General features: G+C 38.3%; 1 protein-coding gene across 5 annotated transcripts in view; it reads right to left on the bottom strand.

Moving 5' to 3' along the window:
• The window catches only part of peak1 (pseudopodium-enriched atypical kinase 1), a 114,319-nt gene that overhangs the window by 71,374 nt on the left and 23,070 nt on the right, over positions 1–19,875 (bottom strand). The window contains exon 1 of one of the 5 annotated variants that reach the window (XM_046037325.1): positions 3,368–3,581. The exons of the other annotated variants lie outside the window; for them this stretch is intronic. The gene's annotated coding sequence lies outside the window, so the exon portion shown is untranslated. Of the gene's footprint in view, positions 1–3,367; positions 3,582–19,875 lie in introns of those variants that run through there. 5 annotated transcript variants of the gene reach the window in all.

Below are 19,875 nucleotides of genomic sequence, written 5' to 3'. Positions count from 1 at the left end.
GTCATACTCTTAACTGTGTGTATTTTTTAAATGTAATTTTAATTGTGGTGTCAAAGACAAATTTCCACTAAGGTGGACAGTAAAGTCTAATACTAATATTAATAATAATTAATAAATTAAATTATACTTATCACACCTGTAGCTCCTCAACAGAAGTGAGCTTTCATAATGATGAGTGAGTGATATTAAATTCATATAAACTTGGGGAAAAAGCAAATCTGTTACTATATTTTAGAGTGTGCTTGCCACCCCCCTGCCATCTTTGACACTTCCTATGTCTCCTTGTCACCCCATCAAGCACATAACACTAAGTCTACCACCAGAGGCAGGAGCAGAAAGTCAAAATCAGCATTCTGACCTTCCCGCAAGCATACAGTAAATAATATCTACTGGATGACAATAAGATGTAGAACCTTTGTCCAGTGTGTCTGTGACACAGTGATGTTTTCATCCACACATTTTATTCTAAATTCACTTTTCAAGATACTGCATGATTACAATTTTAGTGTAAGGACAAGTCTGTCTGTTTGTTATTCAAGATCGGAGAACATTCTTGTTAGGCAGGAAGTGTCATTGAGATCGAACGTACGAAAATGATCAGTGTAGACTTTCATCAATTTATGTCGGCTGTTTCCATTCATCTACAAAGAGATATCTTACAACAGCCAAATGACATAATACAAAGGAGACAAATAAACTGAAATCATTCAGTTATAGCAAGATGAATATTAGCTCATAGATTGTACATATACTGTGTTTAACATCAGACTTACAGCAATGTAGAAGAAATGTTAATGATCAAGAGCATGGTAATGAATTCTACAATACCAGCCTCAGCAATGTGCTATCATTATCAGTCCTTGCCATGCTGCAGTTCTGATTCCTGCATACAGTTTCAGATCTGTTCTTTAACCTGTTAACATCTTCTAAGGGCTGATTTAACAGGGCTTGAGACTGTCACTTGTCCAATAACCTGTCAGCAATTTATCAGCTTCAGACCAGTAAATGTTTTGTCATACAACACAATTCATTACTTCACTCCTTATTCCATCATATAAATACATTTTCAGAATGGATTTGACACTGGCGTGTGTTACTGTCTTTTAAACAAGGCTTCTGTTTTACATAAACAACAAACACTATGAAATAGCGAGGTCAGACTTTACAATATTTTACACATAAACAGACTGGCAGAGTTCCATTTCTTACAACCTAGCTAAAATTATAACACCACCTGCCCCCACAAGTCAGAAGACATTTAGTGTGATCTTTTCCACTTGCAGTAGCTATGTCTGTTTGGAAAAAATACAGACAGCCTAGTTTTCACTATATCCTAATTATAAATATTGTAACATTTCAAAAGTGCCATTTTATACCACTAGTGATACTGTCAACTACTAATTTATAGAGACTACATAAACAGCGCTTGATCAAATAATGTGTTTTTCCTTAATAAAAGGAATACAAGGAGACATTTACTGGAATACAAAAAGTAAACTAGGTTTTACATTTATCTGCTTAAAACTGTATTAATTTAATAATGATGCAATTATTTATACAAAACTGCTTTAAACTGTATAAATGGTATGAACGCATCCATAATAAAGTTGTTCTTCTTACTTCTAAATGCCAAAAGAAGTATGTTGGATTTATGTATGTATGTAGGTTGGATATTAATGACTATTTCTGTTTTTTGCACATTTGAGCCCATTCACACAAAGTCAGCATCAACTTCGGCCCAGACTGAAGGAGTCATTATCTAATTTATTGCAAATTTGGAATGAATTGTTGTTTTTCAATAGGTTAATTTGGTTGCTTATTTGTTTTTGCACATTTTTGGTAGGTGACATGGATGTCGGTGGGGATTTCTGTATAGTTAATTTAAGCACCTGTTCATCTCCAGCAGGTCAGAGAGAGGGTGAATGGGAGGCTGTATTTTTTGTTGACCGCATTAGAATTTATAGTTTTTATTATTTATTTATACGTTATTTTGACGTTTTGCACATTATATTGTCATCAATATAAGTTATGGATTTATATGAATCTTTTTAGTGAAATATGATACACGAAAACCCTACATTCACATGCTACACGCTATTAATGACATATCCGATTCATGATATTACTATGTGTCTTTACTCATAATTCAATTATTTATTGGACTATTGTTTTAAGTAGACGACAGAGGGTATGTGCACAATGTAAAACTGCCAGCTATAACATATCATTTGTAATAACAAAGGTCTTAAAAGCAGTGCTCATTATAATTTATTCTCTAGGTGCAATAAGCCACTAGTGACTTGCTGTCACATAAAAACATAAGCAGAGTTACCTGAGCTTCTTGAGAAGACAAAGCAGCACTCAGAGTACTGTTCTGCACAAAACATGCATAAAACACACATGCCATTTGCAAGACATATCTACACATACTTGTTTTGAGAGATCACCTCATTCCAAACTTCTTATCTATGCATCACGTCCTCTTTATGTTCAGAATGTATCTTGTGTTTTTATATGAAGATTTTCCACTTCTCACAGAGTTTCTCATTTTTTGCACATTAGTTGAGCACTCTGTTCTTTTGCGAGTAAACATTTCAAAGAAATATCTGGCAGTGCATTCAGAGGAATTTAATACTCTTTCTGAATCAACTTTCATGACAAGGGCGCATTTTAGAGAGAAATGAATACCCAAAGCAAAAACAACGAGTTCCTATCAACAATAAATGGGAGAAGTGAACAGAGGAAGTGGGAGTGACAAGAAAGATAGAAGAGGGTTGTGATTGTTAAGTACAGAAGATTGCTATGCACTGCGTAACCTACTCATGTTGGTTTCCTGGTCTCTGAGGACCTGTTTTAGACTAAATACGTGATAAGAACCTGTGAATGACTATCTGAGAAAGAGAGACAGACACAAGACGGAGACAAAGAGGCAGAAGAGATGCAAAGACATTGGGGGAATACAAAAAAGGCAAAAGTGGGAAAGAAGACACACTCTCTCTCTCATCTTTTGTCTGCAAAATAGATTACTTGATGTATGCTATTGAGGCAGAGAGAAAAGGGAAACCTGATGAACAATGGTGCACACATCATTTAAAAACAAGACAATGAAAATAATTTCCAGGCCTGTAAGCTAGCATTAGGCTTGGGCGGTATCTATTTTTTCATACCTTCCTGACATTTTACCGATACACGGTATAAAAATAAATTAAAAAAAACAACGTAAAAGCAGAACTGCTAGTGATTAAAGTAACTGTAACAAGTGTGATACTGTCTAGCCTGTGTCTAATACTCAAAGTGGAGCGTGGGTTACATTTTGTCAGTGAATAAAAGCAGCAGCTAAAGCTCCTGTGTGTGTATTATCTCCCACCTGCCGGAAAAGTGAAGGAGGTTATCACGTTGTCGTGTTAAAGATGATGGCGATGATGTAGTTTCACGCGGCAATGACCCACCTCAGTGAAAGGACTACACTACCATTCATCAGCTCAATTCAGCATCTCCGTATCAGTTAAATTGAAGGAGGAGCATCAGTATATTTGATGCGAATGAAAGTCATACCAACAGGATTTCTTAAAACCCTAGTATACTGTTATACCATGACACCACCCAAGCCTAGCCAGCATGATCAAAAGGATGATATTTCAGAAATAGAACCCTTGTACAGGAATCATTTCAAAACTTAACATGTTATTGAAGCATTCTGTTGCATTCGGGGACGTTTAAAGATCCATGGTAAATGGTCTGCACTTGTATAGCGCCTTTTTAGACTTTCTGACTACGCTTTACACAGAGTGATCCACTGATGAGCAGAGGCTAAGGTGCCCACTGCTCATCAGAAATAGAAAATTAACACATTCATACACATAACAATAGCAATTTGGGGTTCAGTATCTTGCCCAAGGACACTTCGGCCGGGGATCGAACCACCGACCTGAGCCACAGCCATAGAGCAGACATTCAAGTCTGAGTCTCTAGATATATAAGTAGCAAGTCCATATATAAGTCCAACTGCATTATGCTATATTAGTAACATAATGCAGGTGAAATTAACATTTCTCCTACATTGCTCTAAGTACATTATTTATTTAGCTGGTTCTTGCCACTTTTTCTTAATTGATCCTTTCTCTTTTTGATATATTTGAGGATGGTTGGCAATGAATCACCATCATTGGAGTGCAACACACAGGCCTGAAGTGTCAATGCATGTCAATATCCCACTATGATTTTACACAGAAAAGTGCAGGTGTTTAGACTCATCTCTTATGCCAAAGGATCTACATATTGCATGCAGGTGCCATATTTTTCATTCAAAAAGGGAATTTCACCAAAAAGTGACGAGTTTGCAGGTCTGAATTCCAGGCTACAGAAATAGATTTCTGAATAATCACTGCTATCACCTTCAATTCTGGATAGGATGTCAGAAAGCTGGGTCTGCCCTTGACATTCAAATAGTAACAGATAGTTTCTCCATAAGTGGGACAGTGAAAGACAGGTAATGAGAAAAATGGTCAGATTACGCGTCATTACGTCACTTTCTGAATACTCTTATACTAATTATTTAACTGTCACATGGCTGTCTTCAAGCAGAGTACTTTGATCCTCATGATGAGTGCTATAGATGTCATGACTGAGTCATCACAAAAGCACAGCAAGCCATCAAAATCCATCAGCGCTGCTCCCAATGCATAGAAATGAAGTCATTAAAACAGTGAGCGAAGGCAATCCCTGCTGCATTTTACAGCCTCATGTCGCTCAGTTCTATTTATAGGATGTCAGGCCAAAATTAGCCCTTTGAAGTGTAATTCATAATATTCACCAGATGCCAAATAATGAGGGAAGTTGCTGGTAGCTATGCTGTGGATCACCATGAAAGCAGGACCGTTACTTTGAGCAATGCTGTACTGTGAAAAATTAAACAAGTTTTTGGATAATGGGGCTTGCTAAAGATGAGTTTGTAAAGGAAGATCCTTCCATATACATTTACATATTGTATGTGTTAGAAAGGTATTCAGAAATGCTTCATGTCATCTCAATAGAAAAAGTACACTGACAGTCAACTATAAGGAGGATGAGAAACACATTTCCACACTAAAACAATACTTTTTATTTACTAACCAGTGATGTTGGTCAGTAAATTAAACTTATTATTTCTCATTACTGTCATACAGCAAGAAGACCGTAAGATGTTTTCAAGTTATTACAGTTACCTTAAACTTTTAAAATATAACTTAAATAAAAGAGCTGCATACTCTCACTCAGCTGTGATATGCTATTTTCTGTCAAGACCAGCTAGCTTAACTGTCAGTTCTGTTTCATTTTCAGCTCAGTGGGCAAAGGACAAGAGTTAATGGTTTGGCACACAGTGCACTAGAGTAAGAGCCAAAATATGTCCTCCCCACACACCTTTCTTTTGAATGAATCATTCTGGATCTTTGAATTATGACACCCAGAATCGGAATCGAACCAAATTGTATCTAAGATTACCAAAGATTCCCATCCCTATTGTTCAGGTTTCCTATTATTGTGACCATGCATTAATCCTGATAAATTGCACGATTTTCTTTAAACAAATGAGGTGTTTTTTACCAGCAGTATTCCCTTTACACAGTAGCAATAAAACATTTCTTGTAAATCTCAATTTAAAGATTAATGTAATCAAATATAAAACCAAAGATATTTGCCACTGCCAGGACATTACCTTTTATAGCTTGTTAAAAAAAAGTTAAGATTCCAGAGCCACAATCATAACATCATAACAGGCACCTTCTGAGCAACAGGTTAACATAGGCCTAGCCAGTCTAAAACAGTTTTTTTTTTTGTTTTTTCTTAACAGGTAGACATTTTTCTTTTATCGTGGAGCAGCATAAACAGTCTATGTTCAGTAGCAAGTGTCCCTGTCAGACCTCACTCTGACAGGACCCACTGCCGAAGTTGAATTGTCTTGAACTTACTTGTCTTGACCTCACTGTTTGTGAGTTTCCAGTATCTATTACTGTTTACTAAATAGGACATCAACAGGAGGGAATTCACATGGCAGAGCATCAACACAAAACAAGATGAAGGTAAAGGTAAAGTTATTTTTTGTGCATGTAATAGGTTTGCAAAGTGAAAATAACCAATAAGACCACCCCAAAGGGAGTTCCCATCTTCCACAGAAAACACTGCTCTGAACTGTTTGAAAACAGCTCGTTTGTAGTCCCTCCGTTTCCCTTTTATCCCTGTGACGACACAGCATATGTGCGCTCGTCAAGCAGCTAGTCCAACACACCCTCAAAAACACTGGTGGAAAAACACTCTTCCTGATGCCTCCCCTCTCCTGTCCAAACTTTAGCTACCCTTCAGGCAGTCAATGGACATAAAGTTGTTACTGTGATGTAGAGATAACTTTATGGATGAAAGATACATTTGTTACAAATTACTAACTCACCACTCTTAGGGTGCTTTCACACCTGCCTCATTTAGTTCGGCTGAATCGCACCAGAGCTTGTTTTCCCCCTTGGTGCGGTTCGATTGACCAGGTGTGAATGCAGCAATCACACTCGGGTGCGCACCAAAAGCAGACCAAACAAGCAAACCACCTTGAGGAGGTGGTCTCAGTATGCTTTCAAACAAACTCTGGTGCGGTTCCCCTGTGGTGTGCAAGCAAACGAACCAAACACAGGATTTTATGATAGAGATGTGATATGAGCATTATTTCCAAAGCTAAACCACTAATAAATCCATCGTCTGACCAAGAAATGCGTTCAGCGATCTTGATTTTTATGAAAATCATTTTATAAGGTATAGCCTACTTGTCACAGGTATTTCCCTGATTAATAGATTAAAATCTGTTAAAAAAAATTTATAATAAAAAGTCGGTTCATTAAGTCCATAAAAAATGTGTGACAGCGATACCACAGTTTACTGTGTCTAGCATTACTAATCATGTTTATTATAAATTATCATTTCGTGATTCTCTTTGCGATTCATATCAGAAGCGCTAAAGTGCTGCACAAACTTCTGTCAGTTACTGGAGTTTGATTTCCCCACGTGAGTCCTGATGATGCAGGATGACAAAACTGTCCAGTCAACAAGTTACCTGTCAGTCTGTGTAACGTCATGGTTACTTCTCTGGTTCGTTTGTAAAACTGCAGTGTGAACATGAACCGGACCAGAACTAAAATGCAACAGTGTATCATTAGATTTTTCTCCACTTGGTCCGGACCAAATGAAAAGAACTACAAGGTGTGAAAGCACCCTTAAACTGCTCCAGTCAATGTTGCTAAGCTGGTAAGGGGATATACAGCTGAACCGAAGCAGTGTTTAACGGCTTCTTAGGGCGTCAACTCACACTGAAGTTGTTTCAGCATCAGAGCATTTAGCCTATACGTTAACGTGTTGTCATTTTGTGTGCTTCAACTACGGATAACAGCTGTCTTTGAGCCCGTTCCGTTCTCTGCAGGCTAACATTACATATCCACATGGAGCATTTCACATGAAGAGTGTTTTGCCTGTCGGATTTTGCTGACTTGTTCAGATTTTGCTTATTTGTTTAGTTGTCCTTGATTTTTGTGCTTCTACCATGGTTAAGTAGGCCACATAGTTGAATTGTTTCTTTTTTTGTCAGTTTTAACTGTGTTTATTATTGATGGGGGTGTTTTATTTTGGAAATCGACCAAATTCTCTATGCCGTTCTGTGTCTGACTTCTTGCCTGGTTCATCTGCTCTGTGCTGCTTGACATGGCTTCAGTCAAAAATAGATTGGCAGTGAATATTGAACTTTAGCAAAACTTCAATTAAAAAAAATGTAATAAATCGGAATCGCAATATCTGGCAGAAAAATCACAATTAGATTTTTTCCCCCAAATCGTTCAGCCCTAATTTGCAGGCTGATCAACATCCCACCCCTCCTGTGACCCATGGTTTGACTGTATGTGTATTCAGAGCCAGTGAGCAACAGAATTTTAAAATAATAGGCCTATAAATAAAAACTGTGTTAACGTGCAATAAAATAATTATCAGCGTTAATTAATTAATGCGTTAACATGATAATAACGCTTTAACGAGCCCAGCCCTAGTAGACATGCTTGGTTCAGAATCAGAAACAGCTTTATTGCCAAGCAGTTTTTACACACGGAATTTGCTTTGGTGATTAGGATCATAATAGGCATAATTTAATGTAACTAAAAAATTTAAAATAGACAAAATATACAAGTTATTGAAGAATAATAAAGTCTATCGCTCTTCCCTGAAGTGGTGTGCTCTGATAATCTCACATCTACGCCAGTCTGTTCATGAAATATTTCAACTCTACTAGGCTTGCATTCCAACAACAGCTGAGCTTGTGAGAGACAAGCACCAACAGGATGCCACAACACAGCCAGAACCCTGAATCAGGCGATGGAGGCTTTAAGAGCCGTATCACGTTGCAACCTGACAGAGTTTGGGGATTCATAACAATGTAGCTCTGGACTGCTGTGAATTTTACTCTTTGACTATACAAATGTCATGAATAGCTTAAACCAATGTAGAAAGTCATGTTACATGGGACCCATATCATTTTGTGATGTAACCTATTAATAGGCTAGATTCTTTAGATGTGGTTTTAGGACTCATCTGGTAAGTTACAGGTGCAGACTGGATGTTCAGTGCTGACACAACAATACTAACAAAAATAAACATAAGAAGCAAAAAACTGAGGGTACCAAGTCTTCTTAGTAAGCCATGTTTCATACCATAACATTATCCAGTGATTTTGTCTTACGGTAGATGAAGAAACATGGCGGCCAAGAAGGCTGCAGTGGCTGCAACTGCAACTAATGATACTTGAAAAGATTTAACTTCAGTGAGCAGAACAATTTCCGAGTAGCAACTGCCTGGATCTTGTGGACAAGATGAAAAAGATAATGGTGATATGTGAAGGGCCATTTCTTGAATTTATCTGGAAATTAAGCACAGTCAAGCTGTTAAATAAGAAGACTTCTATTCCTCTAGTTTCCATAGCAAGGTCTGCCTCTTACACCCATTTGTGATATTCGCAAAATGAAATAGCACTGCTGTTTTCGAAGATTGTAGTTTTCAAATGCCATTTTTCTTGTTACACATCATTGTATCTCCTTCACCTCTGATCCTTGAGGTATGCATTTCTTGTCAAGTTAAACATTTACTTTACTTGACTTGTAGCAGTAGGGGTGGAGGAACGAAGGTGGGGATGTGCTTCACAAGTCCACAACTCATGATAGATGTCCAAGACTAAAATAATTTCTAGTTATGTGAAGGAAAAGATATAAATATGTTCTCCAAATTTTAGTAAATAGGGCAGGAATTGTAGTTACAATCATTTTTTAAGTTATCTCTGTCAAAAGCAGGTAACTCCTATAGTGGAAAAAGCTGCTACACTTTTCTTTTTTTGCTCCTGATAAGTTTTTGTCACAATATGTTTAGTACAACAAATATCCTGCAGAGGATATAATTCTCCACAGTCGATTCACCTTAATCTGCACCAAGTTTCTTTTTCACCTTGATGGGATATTGAAAGAAACATTATATTTCTGATCAATTTTTAACCCTGTCCCACTTTTCTCTCCTGAAATAGTTTCCACTTTTTCCCCGTCACCCTGCCAAGTTCTAAAATCTAATTTCATTTTGGCCATTTGGCATCTGAAGACAGATTTGGCCTCGGCGGGCCTTCTGGCAAGAGGTAACACAAAGTTTCCAAAGAAAAGGGACAAACTATCAGTCCATGGACAGAAAGTTATTACGTTGTGACACTGGAAGGAAACAATATTATAATTAGCTTTTATGAGACGCAACATATGAATTTAGATAACATTTTTACAACATTTTAACATTTTTGGGGCGGCTGTGGCTCAGGGTTGGCCGTTAATCGGAAGGTCAGCGGTTCAATCCCCGGCTCCCCCTGGTTTGAAGTGTCTTTGGGCAAGATGCTGAATTGCCCCTGGCGGCTGTTCCGCCAGTATATGGATGTGTGTGAATGTTAGTTTCTGTTTGAGCACTTAGGCTCAGTGTATGAATGTGTATGACTGGTGAATGCAGATGTAGTGTAAAAGCGCTTTGAGTGGTCGAAAAGACTAGAAAGGCGCTATACAAATACGGAGCATTTACATTTTACACATCAGTCATCATCCCTCTAGAAACAAAAGCACTCTTTGGATTCAACTTTCTCTGAAGAAAGATATGTGATTATGCACTGTTGCCTTTTCATTGTTTGTAGTCACGAACTGACAGAAGTTAAAAATACATTACATATTCATTTAAATACTTTAGTCTGCCTCAGGCTATTCACTGAAACAACACAGACTTCTGCAAATAGTGCCCTTAAAATTATAGGCCTCTATTTCTCACAAAATGTGTCTGAATTTGAACTTAGTTTATGAACAAGCTTGCATCTCAACACATATGATTACTAATTGCATTGTATGTGTTAGAAAATAAATATGTTTCACTCTTGATTGACAACTCTAATCACAAAGTCTTACACCCAATGTTTTAAAACCTGACTGAATATGGGTGGTGATGGAGCAGTGAACAAGACACATGCCTTTGGTGTGGAAGACCCGAGTTTGAAAAAGAATGAGGTACACGGCTCCTCACTTCTGTTGTAATCGTATCTCATTCTTTCTTGGTGACATAGCTTCAGTGTTAACATCTTGATGACATTACCAGTCCCCATCTGGTTTCTACCTTTGTCAGAGACACACTCACTTTTCAACACTGTCCATCTTTATTATAGAAATAGCCAGTCACGTCAAGATTGCTTGAACTAAATATGAATGATTGATGAATAGAATTTACCTTATGTGATATCCTTTTGGTAGTTTTTTCAACCAGGCTAATTAGGTACTGTGTCAACTGGGTCATTTATAATGTACATCCAATTTAGTGAAATTCTCAACTAATGCATTGCAGCACATTAAACTCACATTCAAAACTGTACTGATAATGCAAACAAGATTAAGATTTAAACTTTTAACTAACTGTATACTGTTGCTCAGTAACAGTCTGTATTTTTACGTATATTGTATAAAGGTGCTCCGATTAGGATTTTTTCGGCCGATCACCGGGTGTATATGAAGCCTTTTATTTATCATGTAGCATTATACAGTCTACTGTATATTAGTGGTGTAACGGTACGCAGACCGCAAAGTGAAACCATTTTAGCTGCCACTGAAAATTTCTCTGGCAAATTTTGCATCATCTGATCGGCTTTTCTGATCAGCCTTTTTAGAGACAACCTATCAAACTAGTTAAAGCCATTATCAGCCGATTACGATCGGTGACCGATCGATTGGAGCCCGCTTAATATTGTATATACTGTTTATATGAGGTGGTATTTTGTTCTGATTCATCATAACGGAAAGAAATCAGGTGACCATACTGACCACACATTGCCTTCTCCTCCAAAATCTTTCATTCGCAGGCCATTGGTTGACTGCCTTTCATGCATACAGAATGTACATTATTCTGAGTGCAAATGATCAGTAACAGAGCAGGAGTGTGGGGTGAGGGCCAAGGAGTGGACTCTCATAGATCGAGGGTACCAAATGTTCAGTACACCACAGATGAAAGATTAGCCATTAGCTGAGAGGCTCCATTTTCATACACATCAATAATGCATGTAGTATAGATGCTTTTTTTGCCCGCTAACTGACCGATTTGATTGCATTGTTGGCCGTGGAGGAAATATGTTCGTACGGGAAATTGAAGGTCAGCATTAAGAGTATGTCCTTTAGGGCACTTTAAGTCTCCACCAAACTTAATTTTGTTGTGGAATTAAGTCATCTAAATATCTCAGAGTTAGATAAAACATTAATGTTGAGCTGAATTTACAAAACAATGAGGTCTATCGATTTCAGCTATTGTATTTCGATGCCATCAGCTAACAACATCAATTACTAAACAGGCCCTTTAATATTTAAGGGCTGCATAAGGTGTAAATACAAAAATAAACCTTTTGTGAGTGTGTTTTCTTAAATAATGACTAGAAATATTAAGTTAATTAAACTATTTCAAGACTTTATAAAAGCCTTTGGGAACCATTTAACCATCTATCCTAAGTAAAATAAACTAAATTATATGTGACTACATCAGTGAAAGACATTTCTGAAACTTCTGATTGCTAGAAATTTGTTTTTTAAAAAAAGCATCAAATAAACGAAATTAGACGAAATTAAGAAAAATATATTTTTCTTTAACATAAAAGTGTTTTCAATGTGTACATGAGCTTAAAACTAGCATATGTGTGTCATGTTATGGGTAAAAAAACTGAAGATGTAGTCCTGACAGATGTCAGAGGTCTGGTACAGAGGAAGGCATTCACCCCACCCTTCAAGTTTTAGAGTGCTAGCACGTAAACACAGCTGAAAAAACATGCATAGAGGGTGGGATGAACAGGGTCTGGCCGGGTGTGGAAGAGTCACAACAAGGCAAGATTACATACAGAGCAGAGAAACTCCAGTATCCTCACTCATAACATCCACCCAGATGACAATGGCCAGTAGTAATACTGGTCTGAACCAGTATTTCATATGCTAAAGGCTTATTAATATTGTGAGAGAGGGATCAACAGTAACTCTGTAGACTTAATTTAAATACAATTTCCAGCATTTCTGCATGCTTTAATCATATTCCCAGCTACTTAAAAGAAACATAATATGATTTAGATGCTTAGTTTAATCATTCTACCAGAAAAGTGGTAAATATAGATCCAAAAAGGCCGTCTTACTTTCTGCATGTTTAACCCATAACCCTACTGAATATCACATGCTGTGGTTTTTAATTAGAAATATAAGATATACTTTAAGCATCTATGGCACATAATTTATGGCAAACAAGAGATAATGTTCCATTTGCAACTTCAATCACAACATACAAGAACATATAACAAATGTATCAAAATATGAAATATATATTTGAAGAAGTCACACACTGTCAATAAGTTTATCAAGTGTACTGTAAATGAATGTGTCAGCTTTAGTTTGTAATATTTAGTCCAGTGTCTGAGCGTTTTTTCCGCGCTGAGCACTGAGCGTTTTTTTCCATTCGCTGAGAGTTGAAAAATGTCCAACTTTGTGAAAAACGCTGCGCTCGTCACTGTCACTTTTTACCCAGCGGTGAAACAGTAGAGGAGAGGCGAGACAAATACCACACCGTATCAACGGTAACTATCCTGGAACCGGGCTTCGTCCAACCTCAGCTCTTCGACTTAACAGTGGTACTCGCCGAACCCACAAGGGCCAGAGCAACTACTCTACTCTGTGTTGACATTTTTACATCCAGTAAAGTTAGGTAGAACTACTTGCAACATCACTTCCTCAGATTTTATGTATCATAGCAACCCAAGCAGTCGGAATAAACGCTGCGCCTCAAAAACGCCCGCTAGTGCTTCCTGCTGGGTGTTTTCAGAAGAGCAGCTTAGCGTTTTCAGCTGGCAAAAAATGCTTGGACACGGGCTTGGTGGACACGGGCCCTAAAGATGGTAAAAGACATCAATTTATTAGTCAATGACATACAGACATCAATTCTTTAAAAAGTTTGTTTTAAGAAAATGTTGTTGGTGACACTTAATTTTTAAAAATGTCAAAACAAAAACACAAAAATAAGCACATTGTCGAGCTGACACTGACAGCATAAAGTTAGTTTGAGTGTTGGTGTGTTTGTGGGTGTGTGTGCGTGCGTGCGTGCGTGTTCTTCCAGTTATAATGTAAATAGCAAATAGCAACTAAATCCCTTCAAAGTTGACAGGATGATAAATCCCTTGTAGGTAATGTTCTATCACTTCCTTATTTGGCCTTGCACATGACCTCCAATACTGAGTGATATCAATCATATATTAGTTTGTGTGTTCGTGCATGTGGTGAAAGTGAGATACTGCCAATCTGTTTGTCAGCTTTTAAAGAACTTGTTGGTGTTGCTTGTTGTTTTTCATCATATGCTAAAAAGTTTCTAATGGCAGTCTTTCTAAACATTGCCAAAGGCAATAAAAAATGAGTCTCAAAGGGCCCAAGAGTATAAGAAGAGCCATATAGCAACACTTGTGAACAGTTGACGAAATGCTGAAGCAGAGATCAGATTACTCAATAAGAAAACAGTGAGACATCTCTTAGAAATTTTCCATTTAAAGTTAAATATCAACTCCAAAGCAAGAAATTCAATTCCTCATTCCATCTTCAAAGCAGAGACCACACAGGGGGACAGAGGCTGAACAGCTGAAACTCCAACTTGTTGGAAGAGCCAGGCAAGAAAAGGTTGACTAAACAGTGAAACAATAGGTGGTCAGACTAAAGGGCTTGGCGCAGATCAAGTTGAAAGTCTCTAGGCAGACTGGTGGCCAATAAATCTGAAGCACAGACTACATGACACCATTTGAAGTAAGTAGATCTATTTTCAAAAGTCAAGGACATCCCCCTCTACAATACCCTTAAGTGCTGATTTGATGTTGGCAGAAAGCATAAAACAGAATCAAGCAATGTCCATGATACATTAGTATTCACTTTGGATTTTAATCAAACGTATCTGCACTAAAATCACGCTAAAATTATCAAAAAAATCTAATCTGACAGCATGATCACCATGATCTCTGCTGTTAGGAGTCAAGCTCAGAGCCACGAAGGTGAACACTCCAGTTGTGTCCTGGATAACAGATTACCTGACAAGGTAGCACAGTTTGTAAAGCCTCTAATATACTCTGGAGCGGACGCATACACGGACAGCTGCTGACGCCACGGAGGCAGACTACTTATGTTTATACAACTTTCTGGAGTCAGCTTGGCAGACTCATTCCACAAATGATCACTTGGTGCCCTGGTACCGTAGTCTGCCACTTTTTTGTGACCGTGCGGACCTGTCCACCGGTCCCTCACATACTAGGGAACGCGGAAAGTATAATCCTTGGTTAAGACTGAGGAACTGCGTGTAAGAAACTGTGATAAGCAGGGCCCCTCAGGGACAAGTCCCCCCCCTTCTCCTCCTGTTTTCTCTATACACCTCTGACTTCAGCTACAAATCAGAGTCATGCCTGCGGAACAACCTCGCTCTGTGGGGTGTAAGAGTGGACAACAGGAGGAGGAGTACAGGACTAAGCCTCTTCTGACCCCTGTATCCACACACTGGGAAGATGTTGAAGTGGTTCCCTCTTGTAAATACCTCGGAGTGCACGTGGACAACACAGTGAATTACATCTCTTGTAACTTAAAACTACTTATTTTGTGCACACCTTACAGTTGTATGCATGCACATACTTAAAAGGGCATACTTTTTTCCTTTTAATAGTAAGTTACTTCAGTTCACCTTTAGATGATTAACATTAGTCAGTAATGGAAACAGAAGCATAGAGTAACCAAGGTAACATGATTTTTGAGAGATTACTAAATTGTTTCCTTGTGTACAAGGACAAAATGACTAACCCATTCCATTAAATCTCAAGGCAATTATTGGATTTATTAAACTATGACTAATATCCCTGTCTTCAGTATAACACCAGCATAAACTGTTACACATACGCTAAAATGCCATTGACCTTTGCACACTTTGCATGTGACTTTACAGCATTTTTCACACCTGGGCCAATGATGAAAGACTTAGTGAATAGTGAATGTCATGAGCTGGCTAATGACTCAGAGAATCTTACACAGAAGATCGACTCCAGCTACTAATCCCACATGATGGGAGACACAGAAAATTGCTAGTGCATTATTCCGTTAATATGTGGGAAAGCAGCTTAAACCACATTGTTGCTTTTGCAGTGCAATACATTACAGATGACTTGGTGGCACTTTGGAGGAGTAGTACGTGCAGTATGTACAATACACTTGTGTTCAAAACAATAGCAGTGTGTTGAAAAAAGTGACTAAAGGCCCAAATCCTTAAAAAAGCTTTTATTTCTATACATGCAAATGCTTTGGGAACACTGCAAGGCCCAAATCCTTAAAAAAGCTTTTATTTCTATACATGCAAATGCTTTGGGAACACTGCAAGGCCCAAATCCTTAAAAAAGCTTTTATTTCTATACATGCAAATGCATTGGGAACACTGCACATTCTATTTCAAATCAAAACGTGAACAAAAAAAATCATCAAATTTGTCATTACTTCACAGAAAGTGAGGAAAAAGTAATATTAGGCTATTCAAAAAAATAGCAATGTCTCCACATTTCTTTACAAACTCAAACATTTACTGTATAAACTGAAAAATGCTTGAAGATTTAGCTTTCCTGTCAATCACTGAACTAGTATTTAGTTGTATGACCACTGTTTCTCAGGACTGCTTCAGATCTGTGTTGCATGGAGTCAACCAACTTCCGGCACCTGTGAACAGGTATTCCAGCCCAGGACGATTGGACTACATTCCACAATTCCTTGGTATTTCTTGGTTTTGCCTCAGATACAGCATTTTTGATGTCACCCCACAAGTTTTCTATTGGATTAAGGTCCGGGGATTGGGCTGGCCACTCCATAATGTTAATCTTGTTGGAACCAAGATGTTGCTCGCATACTGGTGTGTTTAGGGTCGTTGTCTTGTTGAAACAACCATTTCAAGGGCATTTCCTCTTCAGCATAAGGCAACATGACCTCTTCAAGTATTTTGATGTTTTCAAACTGGTCCATTATCCCTGGTATGCGATAAACAGGCCCGACACCGTAGTATGAGAAACATCCCCATATCATGATGTTTGCGCCACCGTGCTTCACTGTTTTCTCAGTGTACTGTGGCTTGAATTCAGTGTTTGGGGGTCGTCTAACAAACTGTCTGCGGCCCCCCGACCCAAAACGAACAATCTTGCTTACATCAGTCCACAAAATGTTGCGCCATTTCTCTTTAGGCCAGTCTTTGTGTTCTTTGGCAAATTGTAACCTCTTCAGCACATGTTTTTGCAACAATGGGACTTTGCAGGGGCTTCTTGCTGATAGCTTGGCTTCGCATAGGCGTCTTCTAATTGTTACAGTACTCACAGGTATGGCATCTGAGATCATTTTAGCTGAGCAGCCTATCATTTTCTGCACTTCTTTATATGTTTCCCCCTCTCCAATCAACTTTTTAATCAAAGTATGCTGTTCTTCTGAACAATGTCTGGAACGACCCATTTTAGTCTGATTGTCAGAGAGAAATGCACTACAACCAGCTTGTACAACATTTGCAGCCTTTGTCTTTAAATGACCTGTTGACACGTGTTTTTTCATAGAATGAATGACCTCACAAATTGAACTGCACACTGCTATAATTTTGAACACGCCCCTTTCAATTAATGATTCAATTACACAAAATTGGCAGCATGCATTCCATGACTGTTGGTTTTCTATTACTCTACTACACCTACTAGTAAATTATTTGCCATGTAGGAATATAATTTCAATCAAAAACAGTGATTGTTCTGGTTAATGATGTTGGACTGCTATTATTTTGAACACAACTGTACACGAAGTGGCACTAGAGGAAAAGTCAAAGGATCTCCGAAGTCGACAGTATACATTGACATCGTGTACCAAATCCAATCGATCTAGTAGAAGTTGAGATATTTGATACAATTGAAAAACTTAAAAACATTCAGGTGTTCACCAAAGTCTTTGGACCATGAATGTCTGAGGGAAATTACATGGTAATCTATTTAATAGTTGCTGTGATCTTTTAGTTTCTGAAAAGTTGTGGGCCATTCTTAGATCCATTCTGCTAACACAGTGAGAACACAAAGAAAACCTAAGGCTTATTTGGAGTGAAACAAGTTATTAATTTATTATAACAATGAAGTGATCCAGAGGCTTATATAGAATACAGACTGCATAGGTAAATAGAGCTTCAAATTAATTGATAACAATGATACTTCCTCTAAATAGCCTGAATAAAGCAAGTTAAGCTCCCTGCATAATAAATATCAACATTCTTCATAGATGAATGGAAGGGTGGTTGCGTGCGTGGGAAAGCATGTCTGTATCTTGGCAGCCTTGACTAAGGACTGAGGAAGAGCCATGGCAGGCCATGAGGAGAGATGACCTCTTCTCATGCAACAGCACATTCCAGCCATAACTAAGGTGAAACAGGCCTGGGATAACTATAGCAAGCAGCGTGGAAAGGACCGGGGTCACAGCTTGGTGGAATTTAGGGGAGACTGCCACCCATCCCTCTCAAACCATTTTGAACTTGTTGGTGATGTTAGTTGTCCCTTTGAGGTTCCCTCTGACTAATAGATAATAATTAAGAAATGGAGCAGACAGCTGACCCATTGATCATTTGATATCGACGTTTCAGACTTTTGTGACTCCCTTAGTGAAATTCACTTTCGCTCTCTGAGGTGCTCTGATGGGAACTCCTACAGCTGCTGGTTTCCACAGACTACTTAGTGGGGCCTTAAGGGAAAGTCAGGATTGAGAGAGAGAGGCAAAGCTGGAGTGTGATAGGAATACATGTTCCAGACACCCACTCATTTATTGATCTCCAATGACCTTGGCTCGATTGACATGGTGGGCTTCAAGGACAGACCATATCCAACGTCTATCTTTTTCTATTTCACACTACATTTCCTGAAAGTTAGATACTTTCTATGGCTTAATTGATTTAAACCTTAACAATGGGGCCCTAAAGGGAAAACTCTACATTGTTTACTGTTGGAGCAAGATAGCAAGGGCACTTTTAGTGAGCACTGTTAAAGTGGTAACTCTAGAAGCAAAAAGCACAGGGCACATCCTAATCCATTTATCAAGGACAAGCATAGCAGGGAAATGCAGCAATCAATAAGCAGAGTAACTTAAAGAGAGTGAGTCAACAGTGTGTAATCTTGATGGATCTATACACATATAGTGCCAGCCAATACACACCGAGTTTCAGAGTGGTCAGAAACTCCACAGGGACACAAACGCTACACTAAACAGAACATAAAAAGTCTGGTAAAACAATGGGTGAACAAATGTATTTATTTCCCTTTTTATTGGGTCAAAGCTGATATTCTACCACTCATATCAGCTGATGTAAAATTATGTGAAAAAAATGCACTTCCACATATATTTTGGCCAAATATCCATAGAAAAATAATATTGGCCCTGAGGAAGTAAATGTACTGGCAGCCATTGCCAATTAAGCTGTTAAAAGAATTAAAACATAAATTTTTAATCTATGTGAGTTCTTAATTTTCATATGCCATCTTCATATGAAGTGCCCCAACATTATTCTGCCAATTCCAGCGAGCGTTCGGGGCGGTGAGTTTACATACAAAGTCAATGCAAAGACGCGTAGAGCCGCGATTTCCTGTCGGGCAGCGCAAAGGCCTTCGCGTGAGTTGAAAATTTCCAACTCGAGCGAAATTTTCGCGGGTTCTAATCGCCTTCTCACGTTGTGTGTGAACACTTGCAGTGAATGTACTCACGCTAGGAAAGCGTCGAGAGGATTAAATTTGCATTTCATCTGAAAGCACCATAAGCCCGATTTCTTTTTAAATGAAACAATCTTTATCTAAATTACTAGAAAAATTATGCATGCGAAGAAATGATAGAGCTCTTTGGTGACTGGCTTGTTGTGTAAACAAGACAAATTGGGGGTTGACAATTTTTGGAGTCAATTTTCCAACTGGTGCTATCGCTACAATGGACAGGCTATCACTTGCTTGGGGGGAAAAGTATTTAATGAAAGCTATATTAGACTAATCGGTCCGATATGTAACGTTTTTAGATAAGCAGCATCGGTCAATGCCTGCACTCCAGAGGCCGATAAACAAAAATGTCTGCAGACACATCTGCAGGCAGCCTTGTCAGTGTGGCTGCTGTGGAACAGTGTTAGCGCTCCCCATTGTGAGTTTTGGGAAGGTGGTGAAAAAAGATTAGTTTTGAGCCCTAAATTTTTAATTTCGTCAGTCACTATCGTCTTTTCTAAATGTCAACACATTCTCCCCATCCT

The sequence above is a fragment of the Micropterus dolomieu genome, linkage group LG22 (assembly GCF_021292245.1).
Source record: "Micropterus dolomieu isolate WLL.071019.BEF.003 ecotype Adirondacks linkage group LG22, ASM2129224v1, whole genome shotgun sequence".
NCBI classification, from domain to species: domain Eukaryota; kingdom Metazoa; phylum Chordata; class Actinopteri; order Centrarchiformes; family Centrarchidae; genus Micropterus; species Micropterus dolomieu.
The sequence above is the reverse complement of the archived record's forward strand: the minus strand, read 5'-3'. Positions and strand labels throughout refer to the sequence as shown.